Raw genomic sequence first — 18,550 nt, 5'->3', positions numbered from 1 at the left:
CAGATGTGTACTGTATAGTGTGAGCACATGCCAGTGGCACAAATGAATGAAGAACATCCATGAGGCAAACGTGAGCAGAATGTTGCTTCTCACACTTTCTTCATGTTTTTCCTTTGACTGTCTCTCTGGTCTGATCAATGGCTCGAGGCACCATTGGCTCAGCACACACCGTGTTTCGGGCTTGTGCCGGCGCATCACCATTGTTGTCTCACCATGTCCTCACAATGAGGAGCTAACAGATTTAGTTTTTTGCATTGAGGATATTGAGATTTAGAAAGCAGTTTAACTTGCTGTAGCAACTGTGCTATTTAGCGAATCACTCTAAAATTCAGGGCCTGAAGCAAAAATCGTGTATTTAGGTCATGATTCCGTAGGTTATCAGTTCGAGCTGGGCTTAGTCAGGTAGTCTTCCTGCACTCAGCTCTTCAGTTCCACTGTGACCAGGTCCACAGTGCGGATCTTGCCTTGGCTTTCTCGGGTGTCTAGGGCCTCAGACGAGATGGTTGAGTTCTGTTCCATGTGGTCTCCCACTCTCCAGTTAGTTAGCCTTGGCCGATTCATACGACTTCTGGCAAGGTCTCAAGAAGGTTAGTGGGGACAGGCAAGGTCTCTTGAGGCTGAGGTTCACACCTGGCATGTTGTTGATTCTGCAATATTCTATCAGCCAGAGCAGAACTAGCACCAGACCAGATCCAAGAGGTGGGGAAACAGACTCCATGTCTTTATGGAAGTTGCTGCAGTCACTTACCAGGGAGTTGGAGAATTGTGACCGTTTTTTTATCCTCACCAGATGACATTTTTTTCTTCATGGCTTTTAGGGAGAAAGGAAGGGAGAAAGAGAAACATTGGCATGGGAGAGAAGTATCAACTTGTTGCCTCCATTATATGCCCAGATGGGGGATCTGGTACCAGGGATTACATGCATCCAAACCAGGGGACGAATGTTCCCGCACCCAGAGCAGGAATCCAACATACGACCTAGGTATGTGCCCTGGCCAGGAATCGAATCTGCAGGCTGTTGTTTGCAGAGATGCTCCAGCCATCTGAGCCACACCAGCCAGGGTGAACTGTGACCACTTTAAAAATCTACCACCCTTGCTGAAAAATCAGAAAACTTCAAGGGGTAGAGACATAAAATCCATGTTTGTCCTTGAAATCTTGCTCTTATCACAAAGCTATGTTAAATTATAAAGACTTTTCTTTATTCTGCCCCTTTCATCGCTATCCCATCACCAGCTTCCTTAATTAGATGTACACCTTTAATGTAAACAGACACATACACTCACCCTATTATTCCCTTTCCCAAGTGTCTGCTTGTATTTTTCTCTTGCTTGAAATGACCTTACTTCCTGTTTATATTCTCTTTTTCCATGACAGTCTGGTTTATATTTTAATTTCTTCATACAGCTGCCTGTGACAGGCACTGCTAACCATCCCAATCTCAGGGTGTGGTCATTTGTTCATTCTCTTTCACCCTTTAATACTAGAATTCCCTTAAATTTTTGCTCATAATGGTTGCAAAGCTACGCTCCACATTTTCCAGCCTCCCTTGCAGCTTAGTCTGTGTGATAGTTTCCAACCATGTTGTGACTTTGTGATATCCTTCCATGAAAAGGTAGAGACTAATTCCTATGAACATGGGCCAGCCGGAGTGAATACACTTCTAAAAGTTGAACCTGGTACAAGTGATCTTGCATAGCTCACGAGGTCAGGTCGTACAGGCATGTCACCTCTCTGCCTGCCTTGTTTCTCTTAGGATACATACTTCATCAGCTCTGAGCTGACATGAAAGAAATCTCACTAACCTGAAGCTGCTGTACTAAAAAAGACTATGTAAGAAAGCCACAGAGAGACAGACAAGCCCCAAGTGCTCCAGCCGCTAACAGCTGTTTGTCTTCTCAGCCTCAACCGTAAGGTAAGTGAGCGAGTGAATGAGTCTGCCGATTATTCCAGCTGCTAGCATTAAGCCAGCCTTCAGGCAACACACACTCTCCCAGCCCAAGAACCATCCAAGTTTTACCTTTTAAGACACTGGGTTCAGGCTTGAGACGCAGGGTCTTGTCATCTAAATGAAGTGCCTTTGTGAATGAGACTCCTTGATTAACCTTCTCACTTGGAAGATCAGTGTACTGAAGAGACAAGTTTTCTGCCCCCCACTTACAGCAGTGGGACTGGCATTGAAAACTGCTGTAGACACTCGAATTCAAAAACAGTAGATACACAGTCACTCCTCCATGGCATTTATGGGAAAAGAAGGAAGACTCAGGATATATCCAAGAATCCAAGGAGAACGATTTGCAGGTAGCAGAACTGAGGCCTAACCAGGGAACTGGCAGTGTGTGCCCAACTGGATTTCAGAAATGCATGAGGGAAAAATGTCAATAATTGGAGCCAGAAGACCAACTGGGGTAGCTTTAAACTTAGCTACAAATTTTTTGATAATCTTCCCATGAAAAAGTGGAGTCTAATTCTCTCCTTCTAACAAATAGAATGTGACCGACGGGGTGCTGCGGGACTTCCAATAGTTAGTCATGAAAGAGGTCACTGCAGCTTTTGCTTAACTCCATTGGGACACAAGCTTTTGGAACCCTGTCGTAGCCACCAGGCTGGAGAGCCCGTGTGGACAAGCCGAGGGGCAAAGATGCCTGAGGAACCCCAGCTGTGCCTGCCCCCCGCCGTTTGTCCTCCCAGCGCCACCACTGGACAGGACAGTGACCGTGCCTTTGAATGGTTTCAGTCCCCTGACAGGTGCTGCAGCTGATGCCAAGGGGACAGACATGCACCATCCCCACTGAGGAGGCTCTAGCCACTTCAGTAGGCCAAAAAGAGGGACAGAGTATGAGGCATGGGAAAGATTTAAAACTGCTATTATTTACAGCTGATAGGATGAGGCGCTGACCTCATCAGTTGATCATGTTGGATTTTCTATTAGAATTAATAAGTGAATGGGGCGAGGTCACTAGAAAAAAGGTCAACCATTTAAAAACCAAGGTAAAGTATAACACAGAGACAGAAAAAAAGTATGCATGTGTTGGTTGTACCAACTTTGCCTTTTTTACACATCATTTTCAGCTGTGAAGAATGTCTATGTAGCTCTGTGGAACATTCCGGGCCTCCCGAGTGCATTTTATATAAGTCACACAGTCTGTACTTTAAGTCAGACCATCAAAAACACACCTTCAAATCAGGAAAAAAGTCTATTCAGACAGAAACTCTTTTATGTAGATTTGACGTAGAATTTATGGAGAACATATATTAGGGTAACTCTAGCTGCTTTAGCAAACTGCTATACTTGAACTACCTACTATTTTGAAGATGTTTCGTGCGTACACAATGAACCAATAAAGATGGTTGTTCTGCTCCTGTGGTTATTCAGGGGCCTCGGCTGACAGATGCTCAGCCTTCTGATGGCAGAAAGGGAGCAGTTGATTGGATATGCACATTCATCTCAGCCTCACTTCTGCTTGCACCCCTCTAGCAAGATCTAGCCACACAGCATTGCTTAACATGCAATGGATACCAGGAAATGTAGCTGCAGGCTCAGCAACCACCTTTTCAGTCACAGCTCTGCATTAGATGAAGGGGGTGGGGAAAATGAAGCTTGGCTAGGCAGCTAGCTGTCACTTGCTACAGTGTGCCCCTCTGGCCAAGAAATATTCATGAAGGCTCTTCTCCCAGCCAAAAGCAATACTCAGTGGATTTAACTCAAAATCCTATTAGTTACGGACTGCATCTCTACAGGCAAAACAGATGGCTAGCCAACAAGAGTGCCTAAGTTATGCAATCAAAAGAAGGCTGGATGATCAGGAGGATGGGGGCTACTACCCCGATAAAAAGTCATAATCTCTTGCTCAGTTTCCAGGCCTGATCAAATATTTGGTCCCAGGCCCATTCATTGAAGAAGAGACTGTGTCCACAGGACACAGAACCCTGCAACACGACACAAGTGGATGTGCTTCTGTGGCTTCTGGCCCTTCATCAAGGGGTTCTACTTGGGTAACTGAGCTCTGAGAAATACCCAACCAAGCATTTTGATGACTGTTGGACACGACTTTAGGGGACATTAACACCTAGAGACACTAATCACCGCAGCCTCGTTTGAATATGGTAATATTGGCACAAGGTAATAAATGGAGATCTGGTGAAGGTCCACGTTACAATGGGTCTGCTGGGTCTGCGGTCCCACATGGTGGTCATTTCCCCAGGCCCAAATGTAAACAGACATGCTCGGTAGTTGCACAACCTCAGGTAGGTTCCTTGGCTTAGGGTAAGACGACCAGAGTGCAGAGGGCCAAGACTGCTCTGAAATGAATCCACTCTGACCAAGACAGTGTTGCAGAATCTATATGGCAAATAGATTTCTGCCACTGGGGGAGTGGCAGAAATTAATGTCATCCCTGAAGAACTACAGGATTCAGTGTAGGGCTCCATCGTGTTGCCTTTGCACACACAAGTTCTGCCCCTGCCAAACCAGCCAAATCCAGGGGGCTACAGCAGAGGGAACCGAGTGGTAGCACCAGCCACAGTTACTGGGCTAGATGTGCTATTCTTGCTAGGTCAGAGCAGCTTGGCCTTAGTGCATGTTGTATGTGACTTAATATTCATTATTCCTCGGAATCTTGTTTTTTTGAACTAATTTCAGGTGAATTTAAATCAGAATCTGTAACTGCATGTCTGATGATACACAGAAATAGGGTTTATTTTTTCAGAGTTATAGAATTAAAGCTTAATAAATGGCGTATAATAATAATTTACATGGGATAATTTACTATGGTATTTATAAGTATAATTTATACTTATTTAGCAAACTCAGTAATTCAGATATAGCTGAGGATCTGCCAGGAAGCAAAATGCGGCTTTGTGCGAGGAACTAAGGATTGTTAAGTCCGTATGAGCTTTGCTGCTTCAGCTTCTGCGTGAAGTGGGTCAGAAAGCTTATCTTCCCTTTAACACATACAACAGGTGCCCTCCTCTCTGCTCTTGCGCTGTGCTCTCGCACTGAGCTCTTGCACTGAGCTCTCACAGCTCATCATCTGTCGTCTGCAAACTGCCCATTGTCACCCCTCTGTCTTGCAGTTCCTCTGTTGGGTTCCAACCCTCTAGCCCTGGGCCCGCTGTGCAGCATCTGTCCCCTTGGTACTTCCAGGCCACTCTTCTGCCATCTTCACTGAAAATCTTCCTGATCTTTAGGACAGTGCTGTTGGGCCATGCCATCCATTCTTCTTCCTCATCCAAGTGTCTGGCTCCTCGTCTCCCTCTGCACCATTACTCTGGAGACTCCCTTCTCATAAACAATCCATGCAGCACCCTGGCTTCTCGATTCTTTGAACTCCTCCCTTGTAATGATCCTCCTCCTCCACTCTCTGACCTCTACTTACTCCATTTCCACGTTTTCTCAGTACTTCCCCCGAAGCAGCACTTTTCAGCAGTGCTGTCTCCTCAGGATCTCCAAGCCACGAGGTCGCCATTTTCTTCAATGCCCAGCACTTCTCTGATGCCTACCCTTCCCTCCTTCCTCAGATTAGGATCCTGGTCCATCACTGTAAACATTCAGTTATATATACCCTCGACTCCCTCCTCACCTGTTCCTCTTCTCCGCTTGTCCTTAAAAACCCCATCCACAGATACACCGGATTCTCTGGTTTGTGTTCAAGCAACTGAATGCTGCTGGAGCAGCCCCTGGACATGTGACTCTCACTTGAAGGTTTGGCCCCAGTCTTCAGAGCCTCGCCCCTCACCTTCATGCTCCCAGATCTTCCCTACCTCGCTCAGTTGTTAGGGCTCACCCTTAGTTCCTCTCTGACACTGACGGTCCACAACTCATCCACTCACAATTCCTGTCAGCTCCAACCCCCAACCATTTCTCACATCTCCACCCACTACCCATGTCACTTTTTGTGACTAGGGCAGTAGCCCCTTCACTGATCTCCTTGCTGTGATGCTTGGCCCCTTATCAGTGACTAGACCATCTTTTAAAGATGAAAAGGGATGAAGTCACCTCTTGCACAATGTCCTTCCTTGGCTTTTCATCATCACTCTTGAGGATGACAGCTAATCTCGCCATGTCTGCAGAGCCCTGCATGACCTTATTCTCTGCCTGCGTGTCCCTCCTGATCTCCCCTGGCTGTTCCACCCCAGCCTGGCTGGCTGGGTTCTCCACTGATGACCTTCTCGTTCCTCGTGCGCTTCAAGCTAGTTCTGTCTTCATGATCCTTGCACTTACTATTCCTGCTCTCTGGCGTGTCCTTGACTCCAGAACTTTCTATGATGGCTACTGTCTTCCTTTACCTAGTTTCCATTCAAAAGTCCCTTCCCTGACCCTCCTGTGGATGAAAGTCACTCTTTGGAAGTAATTCTCTATATTTTTACCCTGCTCTGATATTCTTAATTGCACTTAACATGTGTTTATGGTCTCTAATGAGTTCCAACCTGTAGTGTGGTCCCTTTGTATACTGACTCCAGGCTTGGCCATGTGATATACTCTTGGCCATTGGGGCATTACAAAATGTGCCCCAAGCAGAGACCTGATGCGTGCTTGCATATTAAGGGCTTGCCTTCCTGGAACCCTGCCTGCTAAGTGAGGGAACCTGAGCTAACCTGCTAGACAGGCCACATAGGGGACAGCTGAGGTACCTCAGCTGACAGTCCCAGCCCACTGCCACCCAGCATCTGCCAATTGGTAGTATATGTGAATCCAGGAACACCACATGGATCTGGGACACGCCACTACATTTGCTCTCTCCCCAAATGCCAAACCCATGGAATCATGAGCAAATAAAACTTGCTTCAAGCTACCAGATGTTGGGATGGTTTGTTATGCAGTAGTATTATCGTCTAAAATTATATATCTACATGCATGTTTGTTCATTGCTGCCAACCCTTCTAGAATGTAAGCTCCATGAGCATAGGAACTTGAGCACACTGTGGCCCCCAGCCCCACTGCCTGGCTCAAAGAGGCACACGGAAAACACTTGCTGAATGAATGAACGCTCTCTTGTGGAGCAGCCTCATCTGGTCCCATGACTTCCCCTAAGATCTCTAGGCCTGTAGGAAGACCTGTCTCCTGAGTGTCTGTTCCGAGAGTCCACTGGCTATGACCAACTGAAACTCAATCTCCCAAACTGACATTGTATTCCCCCGCCAAAATTTGTCCAAAACTTTTCTCCTCTATTTTATATTTTAGTAATGGCATAAATATACAGGCAATCTTTTAAAAGGTTGTGACCATGGTTAATTTTATGTGTCAACTTGTCCAGGCCGTGGTGCTCAGGTGTTTGGTCAAATACCAGTCTAGATGTTGCTGTGACTTTATTTTTTAAGGTGTGATTAAAAAGTAAGTCAGTAGACTTTGAGCAAAGTGGATTACTCTCCATAATATGAATAGGCCTTATGTAATTTGTTAAAGGCCTTAAGAGAAAAGACAAGTCCCCTAAGGAGGAAGGAGTTTTGTCTCCAGATCGCCTTCAGACTCGAAATTGCAGTGTCAGCTCCTGCCAGAATGTCCTGCCTCCCAGCCTGCCCTGCACCTTTCTGACTTCCCCTCGCCCACAGATGCATGATCCTGACATATCTCTTTCTCCCTCCCCCACCTTGCACACACCCCCACACACATAGTCCTGTTGGTTCTGTTTCTCTGGAGAAGCCTGATACAGAGATTACCCTTGACGATCCTGCTCCCTTACTTTCCAATATTCACAGGGTGTGCAGAATATCTCCTGCGAATGCCTTGTCTTGGTTTAAGTTCTTAGCATCTCTCACCTGGACTATTACAAATGTCTGTTACCCAGTCTCTCTGCTTCACCCCCTTCCAATCCACTTGTTACTCTATGTCCAGGTTATCTGGTTATGTAAGGTATCTCCAAAGTCTCTTCATGGGGTACAAATTCTTTCTTATAAAATGAAAGCTCTTTATTAGGTGGCCCATGTTATATTCCTAGCTCCATCTCTCTTACTCCTTTATAACACCGAAAGTTCTGCCTGTACTTAACCACAGATTCCCAAATACGGCATGCCCATTTCATACCTACATGTGTTTGCACGTTTTATTCCATTTGCTTGCAATGCCTACTAATTAGTCTTGAAAACGTCGTGACCTACTCTTCAAGCCCTAGATCAGAGGTACACTTTGTTCTGGACTTGTCCCTGGATGCTTGCTCATAATTTTTAGAACCTGATAAAAAACTTGTTCATAAATCTTGTCCTAGTATACTGAAATTAATATATGAATTTGTATTTCCCCAAAGACAAGGAATTCTTTGTTTGCAGGGACTGTGTTTTACATGTAATTAGATTCCTGGTCCTGTCTTTTGTTTAGCTCATAACAGCCACTCAGAAACTGTTTACTGCCTTCATTTTTGGTTAGATTTTAAGTCATTCAAGGCAAAAATCATATTGTTCATCGACATATCACTTATGGTGCCCATCATAGGATCTTATACAAGATGATGCTTGATATAAAAAAGTTGAATTAAAGAAATAAGTTTCTGTCATTTCCTGTTGCTATAACATTTCAGTTATCATTGCATTCCCACACTAAGTGGTATTACAATGATCTTAAACCGAGCAAGAGTTCACACAAAGGAGAAATTTCTGAAAGTCACACAGTCTTGGGAAACAAGAAATTGAAGGGAGCTTTTAAACATTTTTAGTAAGAAATTTATTTATCTCCTATTCTCTCATTCAGTCTTCTAAAAACACTTTTTGTTGTTTTAAAAATTTTCAAACCCAGAGGAAAGTTCAAAGAACAATGCAATGCACATCCGGATACTCGTCTCACAGATTCACCAACATCTCGCCACACCCATTTCCTCTCTCTTTTTATTTCTCTATATATACACACTTCCCTTTTGCTAACAGCAGATGGCTGTGATCGTGGCATTTCACCCCTAAATGTTGCATGTTGCATTGTATAGGAGAAGAGCGTTCTCTTATCAAAACACTATTATTATCATGCTGAAGAAATGTTAATTCAACAAAACTATCTAACATACAGTCTGGACTCACATTTCTGTAATTGTCTCTCCAAATGTCCTTGATATCTATTTTTTTGACCCAGAATTCAATCAAGTGTCACACTAATTTGGCTCTTACATCTCTCTATTCTCCTCAAACCCTTCCTCTGTTCTTGACATCACACACTTTGAAAATCCAGGCCAGTGGACCTGCAGAATGTCCTTCACTCTGGATTCCTCTGTTTGGTCAGGATTTGACTTTAGTCAAATGTTCCCAACAAGTTTTATTGTGTCCCTCCCATGGCATCGGATCAGAGGGCTCGTGAGGTCCAAGTGTCCCTTCCCTGGCCGTGCCAAGCATGATGAGATGCAGAGAAGGGGAGACTGACGGATCTCTCTGCTGCAGAGGCTCCCTGTGTGGTGCGTAAGTAGCCTGTGAGATCGTGTCAACACCCTCTTCCCTATAGTCTTTCCCCCAGTGAGTCATCTTACTCATTGATGATCATTGCCTGTATCAGTTCTTACCACAAGAGTCACAAAATTGTGCTTTTCTAAAGCTATAATTTAGTCTATATGTATTGGCTTACAATCTTTTGTAAAGCAGAGTTTTTCTTCTCTCTCTCCTTCTAGAATTACAATGTAGTTGTGATTTTAAAAAAGATTTTATTCATTTTTAGAGAGAAGGGAAGGGAGAAAGAGGGGAAGAGAAACATCAGTGTGTGGTTGCCTCTCATGTACCCTCTAATGGGGACCCGGCCTGACCCAGGCCTGTATCCTGACTGGCGATTGAACCAGTGAGCCTTTGGGTTTCAGGCCAGTGCTCAATCCACTGACCCACATTAGCCAGGGCTAGTTGTGATTTTTCTTAACCTAATATGTTATAATCAGTCACCAAGATTACTCTGTGGGATTCAGATTTGGTCAAGGGGGTCCTCTCCAAGAGGACCCTTCTGTGTCCCTTTGACATGGAGTGTCAATAATCTAAGCACATCTCCACTTTCTGGTACCTGGAGATGTTCCTAACTCAGACCTAGTATCAGCCAGTTCTCTAACGAGTCCTGGTTCTTTTTGAGAGGAACCAGTCAGAAACCCAAGCCCAGTCCCTAAGTTAGCTCACGGCCATACGGTGTCATGGACACTAAGCTCTCCCACAGTTGTCAAAGCTAGAACATCGGCTCATGATCCTGTACTTACTGATAGCACCAATTCCAGTCCTACACCACAGGGTTCGTCTTCACTTCCCTGTCTCCATGTCCTGTTGCCCTTCACTGAAAACCCTCATTAGGTCAAAGACCAAGAGCAAACCTGGTGGTCTGGGTATGGGATTTATCACCTGACTTGGTGGCAGAGAGAGGCAGAAGGCAAGATTCCCTCACCACTTAGCTGGATTGTACCCCAGGGTAGCCAGCCACCAGGATTCTTGGAGTGACCAAAGTTTTATTCAGAAAGGAGAGGGTGCCCTGACTGGTGTGGCTCAGTGGGCTGGGCGTTGTCCTGAAAAGCCAAAAGTTGTTGGTTCAGTTCCTGGCCAAGGCGTGTGTCCGGGTTGGGGGCCAGATCTCCCGTTTTCCCCGCTCTCTAAAAATGGATAAATAAAATCTTTTTTTTTAAACAAAGAAAGAAGAGCACTTCTCACAAGAAAGGGCAATTTTCCAAGTGAACAGTATTAAAACATCCAAATCTGACCCAGTGCTTAAAGAACCTACCTGTGGACTTTTCACATAGAGTGAGCTTTCGAAGATTCTCTACTTAAGAAAAAGTTAAGGACAAAGTTGCTTTTGTAGTTTTCTCCACACAAATAGCATTTCCAACAAAAAGTTACTTGACCTATTATCCCTGCAGAAACGTCCCCTCTCACTAGTTCCGCTGCACAGTGCTTTCAGTGGGGTGTTGTGGTTAAACCACCCATGGGCGCGACTGGTTTCTCTTTCTGACTCTGCACACTGCAGGTTGTTTTTATGAAGGTCTATTTGCACACAAACTTTGGTATTTGTTGCAACAACTTGTCCATGTGGTACAGGTCTTCCCAAGAGATACTGGGCAATCACTAGAAAACGTCTGGGCAGAGCATCTGGATTCCCGCAGAGGTGCTGTGCCCCCAGGTCTCAACTGCATTTATCTCAAGTAATCCCTACACCAGTCTTGAGAATCAGGTATTGTTCCTGTTTTAAAGAGGGAGGAAACTGGGACTCAGAGAAACTCATAACACAAAGTCAGAGAGCTGGTTATGTTAGTGAGTCTAGGATGCTATAGATGTTAAGGGACATTTCATTCACAGGTATGTTGATGTGGGGAAAAACACGTGCTTTAGGATCCATGGAACTGCAGTTAGTACCAGACACTAGGGTTAAGTTCACATCTTCTTGGCAGTGAAACTCATGCTCTTTCCACCTGAGCAGCAGTTGGGAGAAGAGCGAGCAGTCTACAGACAGGAAAGCCAGGGTTGAGGAGATAGAGAAAATAGGAAAGGGTCTCAGAACATGAGCAAAGGTGTGGATGTGAGAGTTTGCTTGGAGTGTGGACTCAGTGAAGAGCTGATCTGATTACAGCCAAGTGTTCAGATCAGGGGCAGCTAATCTGCCTAAAAAGAAATTAAGCTTTTATTTATTTTTATTTTTTTAAACATTTTATTTATTTATCTTTAGAGGGGAAGGGAAGGAGAGAAATATCAGTGTATGGTTGCCTCTCGTGAGTCCCTTGCTGGGAACCGGCCTGCAACCCAGGCATGTGCCCTGACTGGGAAATGAACCGAGATCCTCTGGTTCACAGGCCCACACTCAATCCACTGAGCTACACCAGCCAGGGCAAAATTAAGCTTTTAGAAGGAGATGCAGCAGAGCTGTCAAAGGTGGGTTATGATTTTTCAGGTTTAGCTGCTCCAGGTACCTGGGCATCGCTGTAGGCCCCTGGGTGGGTGTTACATGCTGAAAGCTGTGCTTCAGAGGAGGGATGTGCAAGGCGGATGGGAAGGGAAGGAGGTATGAGGCTGTGGTTCGTACAGGCACCGAGTGACAGAGCTTGAACAGCGATGGCGGCCTAGAGACTGGAGAACAGGGGTGTAGGCATGGGGTGTTGAAGAGGAAGGATTCTCAGGGTTGCTGACAGATCGGGGATGGATGGGGAGTCCATATAATCTATCATCCGAAGCCGGACACCTCTGAGAAAGAAAGCATAGTGCTAGGCAGAAGCGTGCCAGGGACCAGGACGGTGGTGGACAAACCTGACATATGGTCACTGCAGGCAGAATGAAGGGGAGACCAGAAGCACAACTTACCCCCCTATTTCTTGCCTTGGGGACTGTGGGTTACTGTAGTTGACAGGGGAGTTGTAGCACCACTTCTTGTGCCAAGAGGGTCTCTTTTTGATCTCTATGTGTCCTCCCCACCCCCATTGGCCTTGTGAGGAATCAGACACCCCAGTACGGTATGGATTAAGGCATAGGCTTAACTCATAAGGTGTGTGCGAGGGCCAGAATGCTCTCCGGGCTGGCCCACTGCCGCGGGCACTGCTGGAGAAGGAGCCCCTCCCCTCCAACTCTGTCACCTCTCTCCCTTATTGGGCAGGATCAAGAACAGCGCCATCCATGAGAGAGCAAACTGAGGTAGGTAGATGGATGTTGGCAGTTTGCAGAAATCGTCTGGGAATCCAGCTGCTCAGCAGTTGGGGAACTGGAGGGCCCATGGGAAGCCGGCTTTGGAAGCAGGAGGCTCTGAAGCTGTGGGACTCTGGATTCATGTGCATCTTCTCCTTGGAGAAAAAAGAAAGGCCTTCAGTCCCACCCAGAGCCCTGCCCAGGCACCCCAGGATAAGCTCCCAAGGCCTTTTTTTGTGGTTGTTCGTTCTTGTGGCACCAGGGAACCTGGTTTAGAACAGGAATGAGTGCAAGTGGGATATAGAGAAACCATCCATTTTCGATAAACTGGCCTGCAGGCAAGCGTAGCAGGTCCTCAGATAATGTCATTGCGTTCGATGTCATTTTGTTGTCACGTAGATGAGAAAAAAGTGGATTCCTCTCCAGGGCCACTGTCTGTGTGGAGTTTCACACTCTCCCCACGTCTGTGGGCATTTTCTCCACAGACTTCAGTTTCCTCCCATCCCAGAGATGTGCACAGGAGGTGAGCTGGTGTGTCTCCATTGTCTCATCTGAGTGAGTGTGGGTGTACATCACCCGGTGACAGAGGGGCATCCTGTCCAGTGTGGGTCTCACCTTCCTCCCAGAGCTCCCAGGGAGAGGCTTCAGCCACCCTTGACCCCGAGATGCTTAGAATATAATCATTTTACTTGCTTTTATCAATCTTCCTTAAATGTAAGTATAGCTAGCATTTATTTCAATGTTAAACATTAGAAGTGTTATAGGTCTTTATTTAGAAATGTGGTGATGTCTTGTAACCAGAAATATGCCATAGGAACTTAACTCTTGTTTATATCAATTAACCTATAGGAAAATTGGTTTTGTTATGAATTGTTTTGCTCAAAATTGCAGTTTCCAAGAACCTATGGACACTGTTAAGTGAGTTTCCTACTGTTGACTGAACTTTGGACTATATTACATATAACCTTAATATTCCTTTGATGGTTCAGAAGGCACCGAGTCTTGCAAAGCTGAAGGGTGCCCATGAACACCACTGGCTGTACTGTAACCCCCTGGCTGTGCCCGTTCGTGCATGGTCTAAGGGGGTAACATGTGACACAGCCCAAGTGAATGTTCCCAGCAGGGCCTGTGGCCACTAGCTAAGACTAAAGGGTCACCAGGTTTTGTGTCTAATTTCTGATGAACTAAAATTAGTAAGAGGTGACCAGCTGAATACACACTTTAAAGGGGAGTCTGGGTGACGTAAGTCTCACAGCTATTTCATTCTACTCCACTAATCTAATTTTAACTTAGAAAATACCCTTGAGGCTGGAGGCCTGATTCAGAGGCCTGGATTTAAAGACAGTCACACCACAGACTCACTCGGTGGTGGAAGTCAAGCGGAGCTCCTGGGACCTCAAGGAGACTGGTGCTTGGAGTCTATCGCTTCCTTGCTAAAAACAAGCAACAAAGAAACCCACAAACTTCAGGAACTCTCCAAGGCTCACAGCACTGTGTCTAAATTGGCGACTGATACTCAAAATCCCCTTCCACAGGATGTGTTTGTCTAAAAGTCTCATCATCTCTGCTCTGTGCAGTCAGTCCGAGCTGGCCAGTGCCTCTGCACACATCCTGGCCTTGCCCTCCACCAAGTTCTCGTACAGGCCATGGTTACTCTGGATCCATCTCTGGTTCACAGCTTACTGGTCTCCGAGCAGCAGTCCCCTGTATCCGGCTGCCTAACTGGCTTTTCCTAAGATGACCCCGGCCTGCTCCTCCCCCTCTCCCCACCTCAGTGAATGACCAGGAAAAAGTTCCAGTGTCTCTGCCAGGCTCTATTTATTTTCAGAGACACCTTCCTAAAACACAGACCAGGCCACTTCACTCTCCTGCTGACAGCCTTCCAATGGCCCCAAGCTCAAACTCCTTAGCAGCCCACGGGAGGAGGCTCTTTCAAGGGCACCTGCCTGCTCACCCGCTGGCCACTAGCTCAGAACTGCCCCCGTTTTCTGTGAAGGGCCAGGCTGGCTTCTCTCCTGCTCCCTTCAGCCAGCCACCTTCCTCAGGTTCCTTTTCCCTTGTCTGTGACCTAAGTGCCGTGAGGGAAATGAGCAGTCCTGTTTGTCTTACTGTCAGCCCTACAAGCAGCCTCTAATGAATGTTTAATGAGCAATGAATGGAGAAATAAGGAATGAATGAAACTAAAGTGCAGTGAACGGGGACCATAAAGGAAAAAAGAAGAGGCTGCAGACTAGGATGTTGGTTTGCAACCTCAGGAGCCCCCTGGGTGAAGTTTGAAAGTGCCCCCCCGCCCACTACACAAAAGACAAGGAGATGCCCAAGAAAGAGACAGACATCATGCAGAATGGTAGGTGGCAGGTTTGATAAGCAAGGGAATTTATGTACTAGGCTTGTCTTAAGCAGCTGTAAGACGAGATCTCTGCACCTGCCCACCAGAATCTTAACAGGGTCTAGTCCAGATGGTCTCAGCAACACCTTCCTCTCTCAGCTGCATCCTAGAAACGGCTCCCACTGTGGAAACAGCAGGCGGAACGTACATTCCAAGGACCCAAGGATCGGGGGAGGGGGTGAGGAGCCTCTGATTGCCTGGGTCCAGCTGGTGGCTCCACTGGCAGTCACGTCCTTGCTATGAACTCTTCCAACCTAGGACCAGAGCGGTGGCTAGTCTGCTGATTGGAGTGTAGCTGCTGCCTGGTGGAAAGGGGTTGGAGGTTAACGCCTTCCAGTCACCTTGCTGATTGTGTGTGTGTGTGTGTGTGTGTATGTGTTGCCGTGTGTACTAGTGGGTAGAAGTGCCTTTCACGATACATTTTTATTGTAATATGACCTAAGTGCTCTCTAATTAACCATTCTGACGTCTTAAAAATCCTTTTGTCCATTATTAGGGAGGGATACCTAAACTGGGCACACGGCTGGTATATGGATGACCACCACCCTGGTGTGAGGTGATTCATTGCTGCTAAACTCCTCCCTTGCAGAACACTTGTCAGATGTAGGCTAAACTAGGTTGCATCTCCCAGTTTTTATAAGCATAATAGACACTCAGCCCCAAACAGAAATAGCCAGTCCCTTCTGAGAGCTGGGCCTCAGAAGTTGGGTACCATCTTCCTTCCCAATTTCCTCCAGGTTGCCGCTGTTGGGTGACATTCCCACATACTTGTGCTTAGCGTGAACTATCTAGGTTCTCTTGGCTCAGTGACAAGAAAATTAGGAAAGGAGGAGGGGACATGGTAAGAACAGATGGGTAGAATTCCTTTTGTAAAATTATCAGCACAGAAATAATATATCTGCAGGACCAATCAACAGTATTACTTGAATGCACAACTCCTTTTATTTAAGGAGTCGTGGACCTGCTGAAGAATTCTAACGTGAAACATTTTAAGGACAAAAATAATATTGGGGCACTTCCCTCTCACTCTAAGGCTTAGCTTAATGTTGTCTATTTGGCCTCTTCAAGTGGGAATCAATTATTCATTATTTTTCTCTCCTATTACGAGTTTTCTAGCTCCTTTTGGAAGGTGAGTGGCCTCTTTTAAGAGTTCCTGTGTGTATTCTGACTTTCTTTGCTGGAGCTGCGCTGTTTTCCAAATCGCCTCTTAGATTCAGTGGCTACAGCAGACCCCTCCCAACACTCTGTTTCCTTGTTTTCTTCGGATCTATATTGTCAAATCGTCTAGCTCATCAGTAGTGTTTAACACTCCGTTGCCACTATATACAGAGATGCAAAATTCAGAAGAGAATCTTAAACGGCAACATTACCCACAGGAGTTTTAAACATGACTTGTTTCTGAAAGTAGGGGATGTGGTTTATTTTAACCATCATAAGCATTACTTTTATGCACTCTTAGCACTGAATAAATTACTCAAGCATCGCAAAGATAATTAGACAAAGAAAAACCACTCAGTAGGATCCATGTATATGTCTACGCCAGTGTCAGCTCCTGTGACATTATCCCTTTGTCAGTAATCGTTAGAGGTCAGAGGTGAAAAAGACAGATTAGAGCAATTAGTCCAGCTTTTTATGCAAAAACAGTTTTGTGCAGCATTTTTTCTGTAATCATTTTAACAGAGAAAGATTTCACAAAGCACTGGGTAGGGAGACTTATAATTAAATAGAGACAACGAGGGCTGCAAACCACATACAGAAAATGGGGTTTAGCTTTTACGTGTCTTGGTTGTCAACAGCTTTTTCTGTTTCAGCAGATCCTGACAATACTTAGAACTCCGGAGAGAAGGGACATGAAGAGTCTTGCAAACATGCTTCTGGAAGCACCTCCACACCGGTTTGGAGAATGGGGGTGTGTGCTGCCCTGTCTCTGCCCTGCATTCTCCCCTCCAGCTGCAGAGTCCAGTGACCCTTTGTAGAATATCAACCCCCCCCTGCTGTATCCAGTGCTCAATAAAGGCCAGATCACACAATAAAGCATCACTTTTAAAATCTCCTCCGCCAGTACCAAGAGGAGGGATCAACGCCCAGGAAAAGACGGTTTTTCTTTTGTGAAAAACAAAAACAGAAACATGAACAGCTTATACATAGTCTGCTTGTTGTCTCCCTGGCCACTTTCTTTTGTGTGGTCAGAGAGATTCTCTTCCAAGGCAAGACAGAACCCCCAGGGACCCGGCACTGCCTTCACCTTAAAACCCAAACTCCCTGCCATGAGCAGGTCATTCAGGGCCTTGATGGTCTGCTGCAAATACATGGAGGGAAATGTGCACCTTTCCCCCATCCCTGTCATGTTGGTGTCCTGGTGGAGATTACTGCCCTCTCCCCCCACCGCTGCTTTACTTCTCTCCTCCTTACAATGAATTCAGGGCAGACACCATCTATTCCAAAGAGCCTCCCGAATCCTGATTCCTCTTTTCCTTCCTTAATTTTGGATGAGTAATTGAAGTAAGGACCCTTAGCTCTGAGCGATTATGTCTCTCTGCTGTTTTCACAATTATTATCGGCCTCTCCTTGGACTGTGAGCTTCTGGTGGGTGGAAGTCATATCCAGAGAGCTTAACAATGTGCTGGGGACATAGTAGGTAATCAATAAACCTTAGAGTGAATTTGAGGAATATACTCCCTAAAGTATTACATACATACAGCAAAGTGCACACATTTGCAATGCACAGTGAAGTTTTATATAGGTAGGCACAGATGGATAAACATAGACGATGATCCAGATAAGCATTATAGAACTTTCTCCAGTGGCTCCCCTGACAATAGCTTTAAATGTTCTGAAGATGAGCCCCACCCAGCTTCCACATGCTTCCACCAGCGGCAGACTCCAAGAAGCTGTAAGATGCCCTGATTCATCGAAGGATTTAGGATGGTGGAGAGGGATTTTATTCCAGACAAAAGCAAGAACAGAAGGGGATTAGAGAATACAACATTTAAGAAATGAAAATAGCGAAAAGTGAGCATAAACAATTACCCTTCTTCTCTCTCCCCACACTCACTGAGAAGCACCAGTGCCAGTTTAAGGCCTGGTTTGGAAGGTTTCAGGATTTCCTGTCACCCCCTCTTGGCTGCCTTTACCCTGTCCCCAAGTGTGCTGTGACACAAAGACCAGAGTGACACGGAAGTACGCGCAGTCAAGGCTTGCCAAAGCTCGTCTGATACACGCAAAGCATTCAGTCTCCACAAGGGTTCCGGTTTCCGAGCTCCCCGCTCACCTGTACCTCCCACGTGAACCTCGCCCCCCACCCCCAGACCTACGTGCATTTTGGACACAGATGACTGTGCCCACAGCCTGAGAGGGGATGCGCTTCCCACACCCCTCCGCCCCAATCGCTGTGGTCTGGTGTTTCCTCAAATGTAAAAAAAGAGGAGGGGAAGATGCTCTTTACTTGACCCACATGGGGTTTTTTTTCCCCCTTCCTTTCTCAATCCATCATCTATATCATCATGTTTTTCTGAGTCCTACAGTCTTCTGGCTGTGGTTGGGCAGGCTGTCCCTGCAAAGCGCACAGGGCCAGTGCGACGCTGGGGCTGAAATCCGCGGTCAGGGGAAGGGACGCTC

Source organism: Sturnira hondurensis, unplaced genomic scaffold (genome assembly GCF_014824575.4).
Source record: "Sturnira hondurensis isolate 20B ecotype Veracruz unplaced genomic scaffold, ASM1482457v3 Scaffold0014384, whole genome shotgun sequence".
NCBI classification, from domain to species: Eukaryota; Metazoa; Chordata; class Mammalia; order Chiroptera; family Phyllostomidae; genus Sturnira; species Sturnira hondurensis.
The sequence above is the reverse complement of the archived record's forward strand: the minus strand, read 5'-3'. Positions refer to the sequence as shown.